Source organism: Canis lupus, chromosome 6 (assembly GCF_003254725.2).
Source record: "Canis lupus dingo isolate Sandy chromosome 6, ASM325472v2, whole genome shotgun sequence".
NCBI lineage: Eukaryota > Metazoa > Chordata > Mammalia > Carnivora > Canidae > Canis > Canis lupus.
The window spans coordinates 55,263,161-55,281,902 of NC_064248.1; the positions used below are offsets into that span (position 1 = coordinate 55,263,161).

The 18,742-nt window shown below is 47.7% G+C and overlaps 1 protein-coding gene across 3 annotated transcripts in view; it reads left to right on the plus strand.

Annotated features, from left to right (window-relative positions):
* The window catches only part of BCAR3 (BCAR3 adaptor protein, NSP family member), a 155,781-nt gene that overhangs the window by 83,748 nt on the left and 53,291 nt on the right, over positions 1-18,742 (plus strand). The window lies entirely within an intron of this gene.

Genomic DNA, 18,742 nt, shown 5'->3' on the forward strand with positions numbered 1-18,742 from the left:
GTGATCTTGTGCTCCAGGTGATCTTGTGCTCCAGGTGACCTTGCGCTCCAGGTGGCCTGTGCTCCAGGTGGCCTTGTGCTCCAGGTGGCCGCAGCCTTGGTCACAGTCAAATAGCAGCCTCTGACCGACGCCAGGCCGCTCTGAACTAGCCGCCTCCAAAGTCCTGAAAGGGACTCGCAAAGACAATGGCGCGCTGCACAGGCCGGGAGGTCTTAGCGAGGTCTGTGAACCAAAGAACGGCCGCTGGCTGGCTCTGCAGCTTTTTCGCCCAGTGTGCGCATCCCCAGCACCGCGCTGGCCCTGCGCCCGGATCCGTGGTGGTGTGGGCAGCGCCCAGCGGGCAGCGAGGGAGGGCTCCCCCCACCCCCCGCCGACCTCCCCCACCCCCCATGAGGGAGGGCCCCCCTGTCCAACCTCCCCACCCCCACCCCACCCACAAGGGAAGGCTCCCCCCCCACCTCCCCTCCCTCTCCCAACGAGGGAGCCCCCCTCCCCCCGTGCGACCTCCCCCCCACCGCCCCCCCCACGAGGGAGGGTCCTCCCCGTCTGACCTCCCTCACCCTACCCCCCCAAAGAGGGAGGGCTCCCCCATCCTATCTCCCCTCTCCCCCTCCCCCGACGAGGGAGCCCCCCAACCCCCACCCCACCGACCTACCCCCCCTCCCCTCCCCACGAGGGAGAGCTACCCCTGTCCTACCTCCCCCCCCCCCCACACTCCTGGCAGGTCTTATTGGGAGGGGTCATGTTCCTGGGATTTAAAGACAAATTGCTGGGGATCCCTGGGTGGCGCAGCGGTTTGGCACCTGCCTTTGGCCCTGGGCGCGATCCTGGAGACCCGGGATCGAATCCCACGTCGGGCTCCCGGTGCATGGAGCCTGCTTCTCCCTCTGCCTGTGTCTCTGCCTCTCTCTCTCTCTCTCTCTCTCTGTGACTATCATAAATAAATTAAAAAAAAAAAAAAAAAAACACAAATTGCTGAGGCCGGAAGAGTGGAGATGGAGCACAGCCCCTCATTCAGTGGAATCCTTTCCTGCAGGTCTTTGCAAAGGAGGTTGTATATAAAAAGTGAAATCTTATCGTGGAAATGGATGTTCATTTAAAAATCTATATGTGAACGTTTATAGTGACATTATTTACAATTGATAAAAACTAGAAACGGCTCAGATGCTCTTGAACTGGTGAATGGAAAAACCGTAGGTGTACCCATTCAACGGGGTAATAGCCTAAAAAGGAACGGACTCTCCCGTAGGTCTAAAAACTTATTAATGACAGAAAACATCAGTGGTTGAAAAAGGGGTAGGGGAGAGGTCCACTGCAAAAGGGAACAAAGGAACTTGTAGGATGATAGACCTTGATTGTGGTTCTTTCAAAGCTCACAGAAGGATACTAAAAAGGGTGACTCTTACAGTAAGTAAATTATACCTCAGTGACCTGCCTTCTTTTTTTTTAAGGTTTTATTTTTTATTCATGAGAGACCTGCCGAGAAAGGCCGAGACACAGGCAGAGGGAGAAGCAGGCTCCCTGCAGGGAGCCCGATACAGGACTGGATGCGGGACCCTGGGATCATGATCTGAGCCAAAGGCAGATGCTCAACCACTAAGCCACCCAGATACCTGGATCCTGACTTTTAAAAAGTGCACCTTATCATATTTTAGCCCTTAAGTGCTGCCACCCGCCTCGGGGAAATGTTTGCTTTTGAGAGGGCCCCCTCAGATTGCTGATCACATGGAGAAAGTGCTGAGCTTGTGGATATTTTCTTGCACTGACTCATTCAACAGATAGTTTTGAGCATATACCATGTGTTCATGATTGCTCAGCAGAGTGAGGGTTGGGAGTCAAGAGTTATCGAGAGCCTAACCTTAGATAGCGGGCATGGAAAATCAGGGCAGGAGCTGGAGGCCTTTTAGGGAATTAAGAGCCATTTTATTAGGTGAGTTGACAGCTCCTGGCAGACTTAACTGGAGGAGGTGAGGGAGAGGAAGCTAGGGGAGATTCCAGAGTTCATAGGAGTGCCTGGCATCTTGCCAGAAGCCGGTGAATATTTTAGGGGAGGACAGGAAACTTCCACTTGGAGACCACGTTACCACAATGACATTAGGTTAATTGATGAGCATTTGGGGATGTCATTAGACTGGGAGGATCAGCAAACTACAGCTGGAGACCAAATCTGACCTGCCACCTGTTACTGTATGGCCTACAAGCTAAAAATGGATTTTATACTTTAAATGTTTTTTTTTTTAATCAAAAGAAGAATGTGAAAATTGTAAAATTCAGATTTCAACAGGCATAAAGGTTTATTGAAGCAAAGCCACATCCATTCATTTACATACTACTGCTTTCTCACCATAACCATGGAGTTGAGTAGATCTGACAGGATGGGCAGCAGAGCCTGAACTATTTACTGTCTGGCCCTTTACAGAAGAGGTTTGCTGACGTCTGCTCTAGACTATATGCCTATACACTGTCCCTGTTTTACCTCCCAATAATGCCTAGTAGGCTTTCAGCAAAAATTTTCATGCTGACACTTTCATGGTGGTACCTTGCGTCATTGACATCACTTTTATCTTGCCTGATGACACAGCAGTGAGTCCTTGTGCAGGTTCTGAGACCTTGTACCATCACAGAGATGATGCTATGGCAACACTGCACAGTTTGGATGCATCTCAGCACCTAGTGGGGTAGACCTGTCTGCTGTGAGCAGCGTCTCCCCACTGGGCCTGTCACATCTAACCTCCTCAGTTCTGCTGGCTGAAAAGGTATGTGGGGACAGCACAGGTGCTTGAATCCTGATTGTTCTTGCCTGGGGCTTGTCTGGATAATTTCCTCAGGCCAGATTGCTCTGCCAGTGCAGCCTGAGAGGAGTTTTTTTCCACGTCCCAAGTCAGAAGTAAATTTTCCCTGAGCCTCCTGAACTTGATAGTTTGAATCAAGGTCAAACCTTGGAGCCGCCCTCTAGAGGTGTGCTAATAAGGAGCCTTATCTAGCCTGTGAATGGAATAAGCCTAGATTCATAATTGTATTTTATGCTTCAACCTCCATCCCTGAGTGAAAGTAAGAGGACTCCTGAAATCCCAAGCAATGGGGGTGATGAGGTGGCAGAGAGATGGAAAAACTAACATGCAAGCAGGAATCAAAGCTGTGGTGTCTTCCTAGGCTCCATTTTACGATTGGACTTCAGAGCCTTCTGCATGTGGCCTGTCTACCTCTAACCTCATCATCTCCTGCCATCTGCCTTAGTCCCTATACTCCTCCCTACTGGCTTTTCCTACTGCTCTGGGTCTTTGCCTTTGCCTTGGCATGGAAGTTTCTTTTGAAGTTAGGTGGTTTAAAGTGAGTTGAATTGTGTCCCCCCAAAAGATACAGGAAGTAGTACCTCCCCCCACCCCTAGTACCTATAAATGTGGCCTTATTTGGAGATAAGGTCTTTGCAAATATGATCACACTAGGATGAGATCATACCAGATTAGGGTGGGTCTTGATCCAATGACTGGTATTCTTGTAAGAAGAGAGGAATTTGTGCACAGAAACACTGACACATGGGGAGAATGCCGTGTGACCAGAGAGGCAGAGGCAGTGATTGATGTGTGCACAAGCCAACAACACCAAGGATTACTGCCATCTTCAGCTAAGAAGAGGCAAGAAAGGCTCGTCCCTTGGTACCTTCACAGAGAATGTAGCTCTTGCCGACACCTTGATATTAGATGCCTAGCCTCCAGAACTGAGAGAATAAATTTCTGTTTTAAAGCCACCAAGTCTGTGGTACTTTGTTAGAGCAGCCCTAGGAAACTAACACAGATGCAAAGCCCTCTCATAGCCATTTCTTGGTTGGGTGACTTTGAGTAAGTTTCTGAAATTTTCTGGGGGTCAGTCTCCTTAACAGTAGATGGGAGAGAGGCACCTGGCTCAGTTGGTTAAGTGTCTGCCTTCGGCTCAGATCATGATCTCGGGGTCCTGGGATCGAGCCCTGAGTCAGGCTCCCTGCTCAGCTGGAGTCTGCTTCTCTCTCTCTGCCCTTCTCCCCGCCCCCCCCCCCCCCCCCCCCGTCTCTCTCTCTCTCTCTCAAAGGAATAAAATATTTTTAAAAACAACAACAACAACAAAACCAGTGGATGGGAAAATGTAGGAATTAAATGAGTTGATACATGTAAAGTTGTTAGCACAATGCCTGACACGTAGATAGCCCTCAGTAAATACTAATGTGGTAACTATCACCCTAGTTCTCTGTGTGGCTGATCCATCTTGACTCAGATTTCATTGCTTCAGAGAGACCTTCCCTGAGCCACCTCCTAAAAGCTGCCCCACCAAGTCACTATCTCCTTACTCTGTATCTCATCCTTACAGCACTTGTCCCAAATTATATCTGTTTATTTAAAAACAACCCCCCAAAACCTCTTCTTATTAGGATGTGAGTTCTTGGGCAGCCCCGGTGGTGCAGTGGTTTAGCGCCGCCTGCAGCCCGGGGTGTGATCTTGGAGGCCTGGGGTTGAGTCCTACATCAGTCTCCCTGCATGGAGCCTGCTTCTCCCTCTGCCTGTGTCTCTGCCTCTCTCTCTCTCTCTCTTTCTCTGTGTCTCTCATGAATAAATAAATAAAATCTTAAAAAAAAAAAAAAAAAGAATGTGAGTTCTGAGGGCAAGGACCTATTCTTTTCATCTTAATATTTAGTGCCTGTCTGGCTGACTAATGATCATATAACACCAGATGCAAAGGGCATTTAAATTGAGAGAAGGTTATTCTAAACATTTTGAAGCTTCCCAAACCAAGTAAACCTTAAAAATTTTCCAGAAATTCTTTGGTGATTTTATTTAAGGAAAGAAAGTTCCTCGAACTAACCTTAGTCTACCTTCTCTTGCCAACCTGGTATAGGATAAAATTTATGGGGTGACTGTTATCACCTTAAGTACTCACACATTTAGGGAGAGGTATATACACTTTTTAAAGGTGTAGTTCTGGCAGCTTCTGGCTCAGACCTATCAGTTTCTCAGATCATGTCCTCAGATGGAGTCCCAGTAACTCTTCAGTTCCCAAATGGGAGGCCAGGCTTGTAGGACTCGTTTGCTGTTAAATTCTGCCCTCTAGTGGTAGTAATTAAAAAATGTCACCATAGTGCAACGTTTGGCTACAGTTTGGTCTTAAATATTCTGGGAGCTTCCCATATTATTAACATATTATAGTTACAACCTCAGAACTAAGGGCTGTGTTTAAAGTATGTAAAAAGGCAAGTGCCTTTTGTTGGCATTCTAAGACATTAAAATGGTTTTTTTTCTTTTTTTAATTTTTTTTATTTATTTATGATAGTCACACAGAGAGAGAGAGAGAGAGAGAGAGAGAGGCAGAGACACAGGCAGAGGGAGAAGCAGGCTCCATGCACCGGGAGCCCGACGTGGGATTCGATCCCGGGTCTCCAGGATCGCACCCTGGGCCAAAGGCAGGCGCCAAACCGCTGCACCACCCAGGGATCCCAGACATTAAAATTGTTAATGCATTTTATTAATAGAGTGAATTGTCTCATATTCTTGGACAAAAAGCTCTAAGATGCTGTGACACTGTATGTGTGCAGATTCTGTGTGACAGGCACTGGCGTTGACCAGAAGTTTAGCCTGTGGTAGCCAAGAAGACCCCTTGGAAGAAGTTATATTTAAATTGTGATTTGACAGCTGAAAAAGAAATGGCCAGAAGAAAGCTGGTAAGTAGGTGAGGCAGAAAGCAGGTATCAGCGTGTTAGAGATTGATGAGGAGGGCCCGTGCCTCTGGGGTCATGTGTGCCCAGGCTGAGTGGAAGAAGAGTTCACCTTTTTTACCAAGGAACTGCTGTGAGGCCAGAGAGGCTGGAAGGGAGGGGGCAAGATAGTGGTAGAAGCTGATGTGAAAGAGTGGAAGTTTCTGGTGGGGGGGGAAAGGGCAGATTGCATGGGTCTCATATGAAACTTTTGCGGTGTGAGGTGGGGAGCCATGTAAGGATGGCATTGGCTTTCATGTTGCTAGCAGACTTTGAGGGGGGGCAAGGGTGGGAACAGGGAGAGGAGTTGGGAAGCCATGGTGACTATCTAGGTGAGACAGGATAGTTTGGACCCGTGACGACAAAATTGGTGATGAAGAAGGGGCATTCTGGTCTCCTATGGAGGCAGAGTCTTAAGGATTTCCTGCCGGATTGGGTGTGTATAGGAGCCCAGAGGAGCAAATCACAATATTGAAGAGGGGCACCTTGGTGGCTTAGTCGATTGAGCAGCTGACACTCTTGATATTGGCCCAGGTCATGATCTGGTTCTGGGATGGAGCCTGGCCCCAGGCTCTGCCCTCAGGGGTGGTGGTTGCTTGAGATACTCCCTCTCCCTCACTCCCCTCCCCCTGTGCGAGCTCTCTCTGTCTGTCTCTCAAATCAGTAAATAAACCAAAAAAAAAAAAACAAACAAACCCACTGGAGAGATGGCATTGCCTGCAACTCAGACAGCTTGGTGCACATTTGTGAGAATTTCTGTAAGAGACAAAACTAGGAGTAGAATGATTGAGTGTTGAGTAGTAAGTCAAAATTAACTTCCTGGCAACTAGGGAGTTTTTATTCACATTTCTCTGTTTTCAAATTTTCTTTACGAGTGCTAGTGTTTTTATGGTAGAGTTATTTATTAAAATAAAAGCAGCCCTCTATTAGTCTACTTTATAAATATGCAGAAAACTTACAGTTCAATCAAAATTATGTAAAACAAGTAGCTTAGGCATATTAGAGCAGACGTTCTTAAACTGTTCGAACTCAAGACCCCTTTTCACTCTTTTATTTTATCTTATTTTATTTATTTTTTTAAAAATTTTTATTTATTTATGATAGTCACACACACAGAGAGAGAGGCAGAGACACAGGCAGAGGGAGAAGCAGGCTCCATGCACCGGGAGCCCGACGTGGGATTCGATCCAGGGTCTCCCGGATCGCACCCTGGGCCAAAGGCAGGCGCCAAACCACTGCGCCACCCAGGAATCCCTCTTTTATTTTTTTAATAAAGATTTTATTTATTTATTCATGAGAGACACAGAGGCAGAGACATAGGCAGAGGGAGAAGCAGACTCCCCCTGGGTAACCTGATGCAGGACTCGATCCCAAGAACCCCAGAATCACACCCAGAGCCAAAGGTAGACAGACACTCAACCACTGAGCCACCCAGGCATCCCGACCCCTTTTCATTCTTAAAAACTATTGAAACCCCAAAGAGCTTTTATTATGTGAGTTTTAAGTCTTGGTTTATTGTATTAGAAATTAAAATATAAAAAAAAATATCCAACTTTTTAAAAAATCCAACTTTTTAAATTTTTAGTTAACTCATTTAAAAATAACAGTAATTATTTTTGTGAAAAATAATCATTTTCCAAAACGAAATTTGATGAGAAGAATGGCATTATTTTACACATTTACAAATCTCTTTAGATTCTGGTCTCATAGAACACACCCGTGTGTGATTTTGTATCACCATGCGTTAGACGTTTAAGAAATACTGGTTTCCTGAGTTATGCAGATATTCAAAATGTTAGCATATTTCATTATACAGTATTAAAAACCCACTTTTATTTATACTACATATCAGAAAAATCATATTGGGAAATCTTCTGATTTTCAATTGAAAGCTCAGGTTTCATCATTGGCAACAAATCCTGTCAATTGTTCTGGAAGGGATAGGCCCACTTTGTTCCTTTTTTAGGAAATGCCTGCCAGACAAATACCCACATCTGAATAACCACAGTTTGTCAGACATTCTTTGAAGTAAAAATGGTGTTCCGTGAAAAAGCAGTGGGTTCGGCAGGCAGTTGCTCTCCCTCAAGACAGCCGTTGTACTTGGGTCTGCCTGAGAAGGGCCGCGCGTGTGCTTCCTGTGTCATCACACAGAATACTAAAGAGAGACGTGGACTCAAGGGTCCAGCTGTGATCAAGCGAGTAATTCTTCCTGCTACATCAAGGATTTCTTAGGTGAAACTGGAGATTTTTTTTAAAGACATACTTAAAACATTGTGTTTTCAGTATTTAAAAAATAAATTAAAAAAATGGTAGTTAAGAAATGCAGTGACCCCCAATCCAATGTGTGTCTCTCCCTTGCTTTGTGCTAAGGTCCTAGCAGTGTAACCCATCATCGCTTTCACCCTGTCTGTGGAAATGTAGACCCAGTGAAAAAGGCAAAAAAATCGTCTCAGTATTGTCATGAAAATAGTTTTGGCCTCATGGATTCCCCCATAGCCCCCCTGGGCCCATAGGGTGCACTTTGGGGTTTTTCAGTTCATTTTGTTTTATTTTGTGGTTTGTGTGTGTGTGTGTATGTGTGCGCGCATGCATGTACACAGGCAAAAAGGTGGTTTTATTATAGCACTGGAGCAGGACCCCTGGGCAGAAAGAGCTGCCTAGACTGCACTTTGAACACCGCTGTCCGAGAGGGTCTTCTACTTAAGAACTGTCAGAAAGCTGTAAAACCATCATCTCCTTTTTACCTAAATCCATATTTTTTCTCTAGCTAAGTAGAGTTTTGTTTTTAAACAATAACATCTACATTTAAAAATACTGATTGTTTGGGCAGCCCCAGTGGCCCAGCAGCGGTTTAGCGCCTGCCTTCAGCCCAGGGTGCGATCCTGGAGACCCGGGATCAAGTCCCACGTTGGGCTCCCTGCATGGAGCCTGCCTCTCTCTCTCTTTGTATTTGTCGTGAATAAATAAAATCTTAAAAAAAAATACTGACTGCTTGACAGAAGAAACATTAAATTTTCATTTAAAAATAAGAAAAGACTGAGAATCTATCCTAGAAATAAGGGCCTGTTCTTTACAATTCAGTGGATTGTGAGGCCTCCGTAAATACTAACTCTGTTTCCTGCGATCGAGTTGCTCATTATATACTGTGAGGAGCTGGTCCAGAAGCAGTTGCTGTTCTGCTCTGATTGCTTTATATTAAAACTGTGAAAACCCAAAGCTTGGTGAGGCCAAGGTCTGGTTTATGGCAGAGATGCTCAGCTCAGATGCAAAAGTGCAGTCAAGGGATAAATTTACTTGAGGCAGGCTGAAAATGAACATTCTCCTGGTCCTTAAGCTTTTATTAATTGCCACCACATTTGCCCATTCTGTGCTCCCAGTGTGGATTAGCTGGCTGAGCTCCATCCGTCCTTTATGTCAGTGAAGATAAGGATGTGTCAGACCCTGGGAACAAGAACATGCTGTTTGGCCCTTCGAGGCAATTTCCTTTTGAGTCCCAGCTCTCTCCAGATGGCATCTAATTGTTTCTTGAATGACCTCAGTGTCCAGGCTGCAGGAACCTGGTCTGAGAGGCCATTTCACATATTTATTAGCCTGTGGATGAGAACTTAACTACATAAAGCCCCCATTCACACTCTCAAAAGAGTGTTTTGTTCAGAAGCAATGATGAAGCTGATGGACTGTTTCCTGTGACCACCAGTCTCCAATTGGATTCTCATTTTTCCCAGGCCCAGGTGGGTGTTTTTTTTTTGAAGCATCTGAGTCCATCATAGCCAACTGAGTCCATCATGGCCCATTCTCCTCCCCTCTGCCTTCTCTGGGTCTTTGCTGGAATGAGCCTAGGCAGGACAGGGCTGCATCCTCTTACTTCCTGGTTTGCAGAGTATTCAAGGATTGCTCATGCAAGGTCGTAGGAGTCGGGAGTTACCTGTTCTGGGAATCCAGGTAGCTCACAGTCAAGAGTGAGGAAGGGACCAGTCCTAATTCAGCTGCAGGGATGGCAAGCCTCGTTCCCCCAGCGAGGATCATAACCCTTGTGTGGCAAGTCATGTCTTTGGCCCCTGTGTTTCTGAACTATTTTTTTTGGGGGGGGGGTACCCTGTCTTTTTACAAATGGGATGAATAAGAACTGTATCTAGAAATACGCATGTGATCTAATTGTGCATCTTATTTCCAAGGGGTTTGCAGACCCAGATTGACAAACCCCATGCTTTCTCCAAACATTCGCTAGTCCCTCTTCTGTTTGGGCATGGGCCCCAATCGGTCTGGGCATTGGAGTGTTGCCAATGAATAAGACAATGAATAAGTCCTGAAGCAAACAGACAAAGACAGAGATCACTTTAATGAGTGCTTCAATAGCCAGATGTTGGAGCTGGGGCCCCTTGCTGGGTTAAATAAAGCAATAGCGGTAGGTGAAGAAAGTCCCACAGGGCCACACAGACTGAGAACAGGGCTTCCAGGCTCCTTCTGGGCTATGTCCACCTAAGGACTACGTAAGGAACTTGGGAAGATCTGAATATATTTCGGGGGTGATGCTAATTTTCTTTTCTTTGACCTACAAAGAAGTCCTGAAAGTTGCCCTCCTAGGTGGTCAGTTGTAACTGGTCAACTCCACCTGGCCTTAAATAAGGGAATGGCTCAGTACCTGTGGATCAGGTCCTCTGTGCTTCCACAAAACACAACAGCCTTTGAAAATATCATTCAGGAACTTAAGAGGGTGCTGTTGCCCACATGAGCAGGGTTGAATGAGCCATTTGTTAGTGGTTTCCCCTAGCTCCCACACCCTAGTTCTGGGTGTGGGAGCAAAACTCACACCTACATTCAGTGGCACAGGACATTCCAACTCTGTGAGTCCCTCTCCCCTTCCCTAGAGGCAAATTCATGTCTGCTGCTTCCATGAGAACTGAAGGCAACTCAATTCTTTAATGGAACATCCTTGCAGTAGGCTGTGAAGTACTATTAATTTCCACCCATCACTGAAACATGAAGGAACAGCCTTGTTATTTTTTTTTTAATTTTTATTTATTTATGATAGTCACAGAGAGAGAGAGAGAGAGAGAGAGAGAGAGAGAGGCAGAGGGAGAAGCAGGCTCCATGCACCGGGAGCCCGACGTGGGATTCGATCCCGGGTCTCCAGGATCGCGCCCTGGGCCAAAGGCAGGCGCCAAACCGCTGCGCCACCCAGGGATCCCAGAACAGCCTTGTTATTAATGGCTGTGCCTTGTACATGTTTTCTTTTTTCTTTTTTGTACATGTTTTCATGTAACATCAGTTTATGTTGGGTTTTTTTTTGAACACTTCTCAGGTCTGGAGATCATCTCTCACACTGAACTCCAGTAGAGCCCAACACAATGCCTTCAGTCTTTTTTTTTTTTTTTTTTTTTTTTTTAATGCCTTCAGTCTTGATCTCAAGTTTTGCTTCATCTCACATTGGTCAAGTAAACTCTCAAACGGATGGAGTGGGCTAGGGACGTGTCCCCTGGGAAGGACAGGGGTAGAGTACCTGGCTTGATGTCTATTCTGGAAGAGGAAGGCCTGTCCAGACTCTCAGTCCTTTCATCTGCTTCTCAGCACAGTGGCTACATTCACTCTGGTCACTTTGTTTGTATAGGGGCACATGGCCGTAGGCTGCCCTAGTTTATCATCTTCAAGTTTATGGCCCAGGGGGCAAAGGAGACCTCTCCCTCTGCTCTGGTTTGAAAAATCCCAGGGAAAGACTCTGACTGGTCTAACTTAGGTCCCATGTCCATTCAGTGTTCAGAATTCTGATTAGCTCACACATCCAAAACAAGTATGAATGCACATACCACAGGGTAAAGCTTTTAAATGTAATAACCACTATCTACTATTTACATCATTTCCCCCTCTGAATTTTCATGATCAGAAATATAGTGATTTCTAGTTGTCCCTGTCTACTTAGGGTACAAATGGGAAATATGCTAATACCAGTTATAGGTTTTTGCAGAGAGATTTTCTATTTGGCCTTTTCAGACCCTGTACTCATCTTTCTCTAGTTTATTTCCTACATGCTGGATACTCCTTGCCTCCCAGTTTGTCAGATCCACGCTGTTTACAGAGATCATGGGTAGTGGAGCAGAGAGGCTGTGGATTCCCCTTACAGCTCGGCCTTGGAGAAATTCCCACATCTGCTGTCACAAGTAGCCCGACCCTGAGGCTCCCCTGGTGTTCTTAGAGATTGGTGCAGGTGGGTTCCTGCTACTCTTGGTAACTCCCTTCCTCTGTCCTCTGTCCCACTTCTCTGGGTACATACTGCAAGAGCAGGGATCGTATTGTCCTTTGATTAATTGACAAAAGGAGCCCATTGTCCCACCTTGGGCACCAGGAGTGTTGACCATCTAGATATCACCTCTGTAGGTGGCATTGTGCTTAGCACCGACTACTTTAGGAAGTGAAGGAACTGGCCGGTGATCAATATGATCCTGCCCATGCAACACACGGTGTGAGTCGGCCTTTTCCTGTAGAGAAATATACCTAGATGATGTTTCTATATGCGCAGAGGCAGTCCCTGAGCCCTGCAGTGGTCCCGTGTGCCCTAGGGATTTGCTACCTCCTGGCTCTTTGCAGATTCTGTCTCGGGATTCATCTGTCCATGTCCTGCCCTTTCCCGTCAGTAATGAATGAGGATCCCTGATGAGATATTTCGGATGAGACCTGCTGCCCATGTTGCTAAGGACATCTGTCCCTCCGTGGGAGGGAGGGGATGTTGTGCAGCCGGGATTCTGCCTTTTGGATTTGCACAAGATAAGGTACTCTGGGCAACCTGGTGGTAGCCATGCAGCCATTATCACATCCCATTGATCCAGCCATTCTGATTCAGAGTTGGTTTAATCATTAGCTCAATACAGTTTGATCTCCCACATGAAATGGAGATAATAATATGTGTCTCCTGGTGAAGTATTAAATAAGACCCTGTGGTGAAAGCTCTGTATGAACGCTGGCTCTGGGGGGCCTTGCACGCGGGTAAGTGAGGGCACCCCCAGCTGAGAGGTGGGGTGCCTGTGACGATCGCAGCCCTGGAGTCTGTGCTTGGGGAGGCTTTGCCGAGGGTCAGCCTTGCAGCTCTTCTGCGTTCAATGGTGGCATTGAGTGTGATGTGCAAGCAAGGCCCTTCCACCAGCTGGGGAAGGGTTCCCCTCCTCTCACACGTGTTTAAAGCTGCCCCACCGGCAGAATGGAACGTGGCCCTACTGGTGTGGTGTCGAGGCTTTCTGTCTCCTCCTCTTGCCAGCCATAGCCCTGCTGGGGCCGACTGTGTCCTGGTGGCTACAGGCTTTATCTGCTTTTGCTCGTGTCCATGGTGACCAAAGGTGTCCCTTCCCTCTTCTCTCCACTAGAGAAAAAATCCAATAGGACCATCAGGAGCCCCATCTTGAAGGACCACTGAAAGTCCTTCTGGATCAGTGGGGATTTTTACCTCTTTGAGAAATGAGTAAAAGCCATGTACCCCTCACCTCAGTGAACAGATACCCAACCGTTCATGTACAATTTCTTGTGGCTCATGGAAACCCCACTCCACACCCCGCTTAAAACTCCTGGCCTGCTTCTCCTAGCTCTTTGGGCAGGATGCGCAATTATCCAGTGTGTCACTGATGATAATGCCCACGATCAGTTTATGACCTTGAGAAAAACATATTTTTCCACCAAAATATTTCACGTGGATGGCTGGAATTTGCTTGAAAACAGAAGGAGGGATTAACAAAAATCATTTTCTGATTTCACTATAGCCAGCTTTCAAGGCTAGAATGAGTGCAGTTAGTTCTGACTCCACCCCTTGCCTGGTACCCACCCCACCACGCACCCCAGGATTCTGCCTTCCCAGACATTCCTCAATGCCTATTTCATTCCACTCAGACACTTGGTAGCCTCTTGAAGGTGGGAGAAGGGCATGGAGTGGCATTGGAAGAATGCACTGTGATTCTGGTGATTCCTGCCACAAGGATTGAGAGAGGAGAAGGCAAATACAGGCAGAAGGCCAAATCTGGAGGGACACTGAAAATCTAGAGGTGGTGGCTGGGTAGAGTAAGCATGGCACCCAAGCATCGACACCAGGCACTGTTCTAATTCTAGACATGGCTTGTATCAGAGGAGCCAGTAATATGGGCTGATGAAGAATGAAGGAGTCAGGCACATGGGAGGTGGTCCTCTGAGGATTCTTTTTTTTTTTTTTTTTTTAAGATTTTATTTATTTATTCATGAGAGACAGAGAGAGAGGCAGAGACACAGGCAGAGGGAGAAGCAGGCTCCATGCAGGGAGCCTGACGTGGGACTCGACCCCGGGGCTCCAGGATCACACCCCGGGCTGAAGACAGCGCTAAACCATTGAGCCACCTGGGCTGACCCCTCTGGGGATTCTAGACTCATGTGGAAGGTCTAGTCCTAGGGCAAGACCCTGGAGGGCTAGGTAAGGGGGGCAAGGTAGGAGGAGCATCAGGTGAGACATTCAGGTTGGATGTAGGCAATAGCCCAACTCTGCAGCCAGCCTGGCCTGGGGGCACTGCAGAAGGAGGGGTTGCAACCCAGATCCTATTAGGGGGGCTACAGGATCCCCAGTCAGACCGGTTGGGATGGAGTGGGATATCGAGAGCTCAGTAGCTGTGGATGGACCAGGAGTCCCCCTGGGTGAGGGCCAAGTAGGCAGATGCTGTGGACATACATGTTGCCTGTTAAAACAAACAACTCTCCAAATGACAACGGCTCTGGAGTAGAAAATCATCTGAGACATCTGAGCAAGTGTGATTAAAACCATATGTGCAATTTTAATATGTGATCTTAAAATTTAAAGGCTAAAAATATTTCAAGACTGAGAAAATGCTTAAACTCCTCCTCATTGTTCCCTGGCTTTTAAGATTCAGTAGTCAGTGCAGTACCAGCCTGCCAGTCAGTGGCTCAGGGTGGAGCCGTCCAGGCCCTTGCAGAGGGCATGGCTCCTGTGGCCTGACTTGTAGGTGAGATCAGGCACGTGCCCTGCAGGAGGAACGAATGGGGAGGGGGAGCTCACATTTGCTGAGTGCCTCATATGGGTTGGGTATCCCACTCTGTTATCTCACTTGGTCCTCACAAAAACCTGGTAAATTGGAGGAGGAAACAGGCTCAGAGAGGTTAAGAAATTTCCCAAGGTCGCCCAGCTTGCTTGTGGTGCAAGACTTGAACCCACTCTGGCTCTCCTTCTAACCTGCTACCTCCCAGCGTCACTTTTGAGACATGCAAATGTGTGTTTCACAGCTCCGTTTTGGAAGATGTCATTTTGCAGAAGTGCTTGTGAGATGGGAAAGCCAGGGACAGTGGAGATGGGAGACGGCGCAGCTGTCCTGGCTGGTGAGCCTTCCTAGTGTTCTGGCTTTGTAGGTGCCCCTCAGTCCCTTTCTGCAGCTCTGCGTGGGAGAGACATCTGAGGGGCATTTGTGGTCACTATTAGTTGCTTATATAACTCCCGCTTATCAAGGTGGAAGGTAGGAGAAAGAGAAAAGCGCACAGCACAGAAAATGTGGGAGCTGTGATGACCAGAAAAACAAATGTCTGCTCTGGGGGAGGCGGGGTGCATCGTGACTGGAGTAGAAGGAAGCGTGGAGAGGCTAGGTCCTCTTGGCTGAGTAGGACTTCCAGGGGTGTGTGGATGGGCCTCGGGGGACAAGGTATCCCCTGAAATTACATGTAAAACATTATAATGTGTGCTTTTTGCTGGGGGAGGAGAGTCGACGGTTTTCATGGGCCCCGAGAAAAGACTGAGACCTCCAGAGTCTGAGCCTTCTGGTGGGGAGGTTGGAACCGATGCCGCATGCTTGTTCATTTCATTTTGCCCTAATGCTAAGAACAGAAAACTGGGCTTGTGTAGCACAGGATTTCTGGGCTAATCCCAGGCCAGAGATGCTGGTAATTATGGTGGCGGGATACACGGAAGGAACTGTATGCGGTCGTGCAAGAAAGCAGTTGGGGCTGCGCCCTCACCTAGTTTAGCTCTGCATCGTCAGTTCTACAATTTTAAGGGCCATTTAGAGAAACAGATGTATTGGGGGGAGGGTAGGGAGGGGGCAGGAGGCCCAGTAGAGAGGGGTGTACCTGTGAGTGCTGCGCGAGGCAGATCAATGGCCCTTCACAGCTGCACTCTCAGGAATCTGGGGGGGCCCCAGGAATCTGGGGGGCCGTCCTTACCTCCGTAAGCCCTGAGGTCCTGTCGCTTTTAGGTGAGGGTGGGTGCTCTGGCCACAGGAGCTCTTCCCCGGCCAGGGCCCTGGGAGGCTTGGGAGACAGGGTTGCAGATAAACACACATTTGCTGGCCCTGGGCTGCCCAGGCACTTGCCACGCGGCTCTTCAAGGGGCCAAAGCTGCAGAGGACAGTCTTGGATGTTTGCAGTTGGGCCAATCCAGGTTAATCGTCCCTGCTTCCTAGGACACCAGGGGAAATGGAAATGGTAGTAGCTTGGGTCTTACCCCCTAGCTCATTAAGGCTGTGTTTGTTCACTGAGAGTCTGATCACTGGGGTTTAGGGGAGGCAAAAAGCCAGGAGAGGTCACTCTGGCTGAGGAGGTGGAGTCTCAGTGGTTGCCATGAGAGGTTGAGCTGTTTTGACCTCCATGACTAGAGTTCATCCCTTGACTGATGCTCTGAGTGTGTCCCTGTGGGCAGGGACGAGCCAGGCCTTGCAGCCTTGGACCAGTGCCCTCTGGTGACAGCGTGGCCCGCCGTGGGCAGTGTCACTGTCCACAGGGCTGCCAGACAATGACCAGAAGCACCTCTGTGCACACAAGGCTTGATATCTTGATTCTGGGGTGGCTTTGGGGAGAATGGAGGAGTATTGGCAGCTTTGTTTTCCCGGTTTCCCTGAAACGGGGAAAAGCAAATACCTGGTAGGCACATCTTTCTGTGCCCCAGACCTCTCCTCCAGTGTCAGGTCAAAGAGAGGGTCTCCCTCACCGGGAGCCTGATCTGGTGTAGCCTCTGGGAGAAGGACTCTTGCACACTTTCAGGGAGTGAGCACGTGTCTGTGGGATGTGGCTGGCAGGCAGCTCCTGTTTCCATGGTTACTAAATAGGGCAGGTTAGTATTAGGGCTGCCCAAGGAAAAAATGGCATTGAGGGCAATACTTGAGCTGGGGCCTTCCTCTGGCCTGCTTTAACCCTCTTCCCAGACAGAGGGGGCAGCATGTGACTTGAAGGCATGAGAATCTCCCTCAAGGGTCTACCTGGCTACCCTGCCCTGGCTTTTTTCACAGGCATGTCCCTTGGTGTAGAGGAACAAGTTGTCCAGGAGGCTGGAGGGGGATGTTAGCACAATTTCCCCAGAGTTTTGTGTGCTGCCCAGCATCCCTCCCTCTCCGTCAGTCCCTGGGGTTGCCCTAGAGACACTGACCCCTGTCCTGAGAAGAACATGGTCTGTAGAAAACCCGGAATCCAAATTTGGTCTTAAATCACATGCACCAAATCATCAGAGTGACCCCCTGCCCCAGGTCACCGCCTTTTCATGGGGCTGTGTGAGTAACAGATTTAATTATAAGACATTAAAAAATCTCTTATTTGTGTTTCCATGTGATTACATACCAGGTTCTGCAATCACGGGCTGGAGTCCCTGGTCCTTTGTCCGTTCACTGCTGAGTGACACGCTGTCCTGCTCTTCTGTTTCTTTGTAACTGCAATAGAATAATCACTGTTAGGAGAACGTGGGAGAATTGATCAGTGTGGATGCAAATATTGAAAAGCATAACAAGTCAGTGAAGGGCACTTTGCAAATTCACGCAATTATCATCTTTTGTTGCAACAACAACACGTTATTTTCATCTTCCTCCTTGGCCATTTCCGGAGAAATTTATTAAAACCATTGAATGCTATTTCAGGAATTCTTTTTGGTGTGGAACAAGAAAATTAAAAAGTGCTCTTGGCGTGGCTCAGTGGGTTGAGCATTGGACTCTTGGTTTCAGCTCTGATCATGATACCAGGGTGGTGAGATGGAGCCTGGCCTTGGGCTCCGAGCTCAGTGGGAGTCTAGGTCTCTCTCTCTCTCTCCCTCTGCTCCTCCCCAGTGCTCTTGCACAGGCACGCTCTCTCTCAAATACATCTTTTTTTTTTTTTTTTTTTTTTTTAAGTGCTTAAGAAACAGTTACCTAGTAAGATGAGGCCACTCATTAATCCTGACAGCCAATTCTATGGGCATTTGGGGGACATTTGTGAGAGTAAACAGAGGTAGCCTTAGACAAGAGCCGAGATTCTACAGTGACCTGAAGATCTTCTGTTTTGCCTTTACCCTGGCCCAGAGCACTTGATCACTTGATGACATAATTCTTGGTAATTTACAAGTCTGAGGTATTTGCATATCTCTTTCAGGACTACACTTCATTCAGACTTTCTGTGGTTAGAGTAGGAGTTCAGAGGCTTTGACCAATCTCTCTGAAATTTTGTGTGGGATTTAAGGAGCTGCTTTCTTTCCTTTTCCCATAGTGGGAATGGTGCTTTTTTGTAGCCTCTTGGGGGAGTTTCTTACCTGGTGGAGTGTGTTTCCTGCCAAAGGAGATGAGCAAATGAAAATTGGGTCCCTTACCTGGTGGCTATAGGTCTGCTTGGGCCCTGACTGCACGTAGACTTACTTTTAAATCCCATCTAATAGAAATAAGGGCAAACAGAGCAAATGCTTGCTCATGGATACAGTATATGGATCTGGGAGGACAGTACCCACCTACCAACTGGGCCATCTCCAAGGGCCCCTCCAGCTCAAAAACACCATGAACTCTCCCATCCTTGATGCTTGCTTCCAGGTTCTTGGGTGGACTTTCCCGGACCCAGGAGCCCCCAGGGCTGCACATCTGACCTCCAAAATCACGGAGGAGAAGGACTGAGGGAGAACAAAGGAAGTCACCTCTCCCCTCCCCCATCATTCTTGTGGTGACAGACCTTTTGTAGCTCTATCCCTGCATCCTGTGTATTTATTAGGCTGCCCCTCTGCCCATTCAGGCCATGTTCAAGCACAGAAGCTGCTCACCAGGCATTGAACAAACAAGTCTCTATTTTTACAGGCAG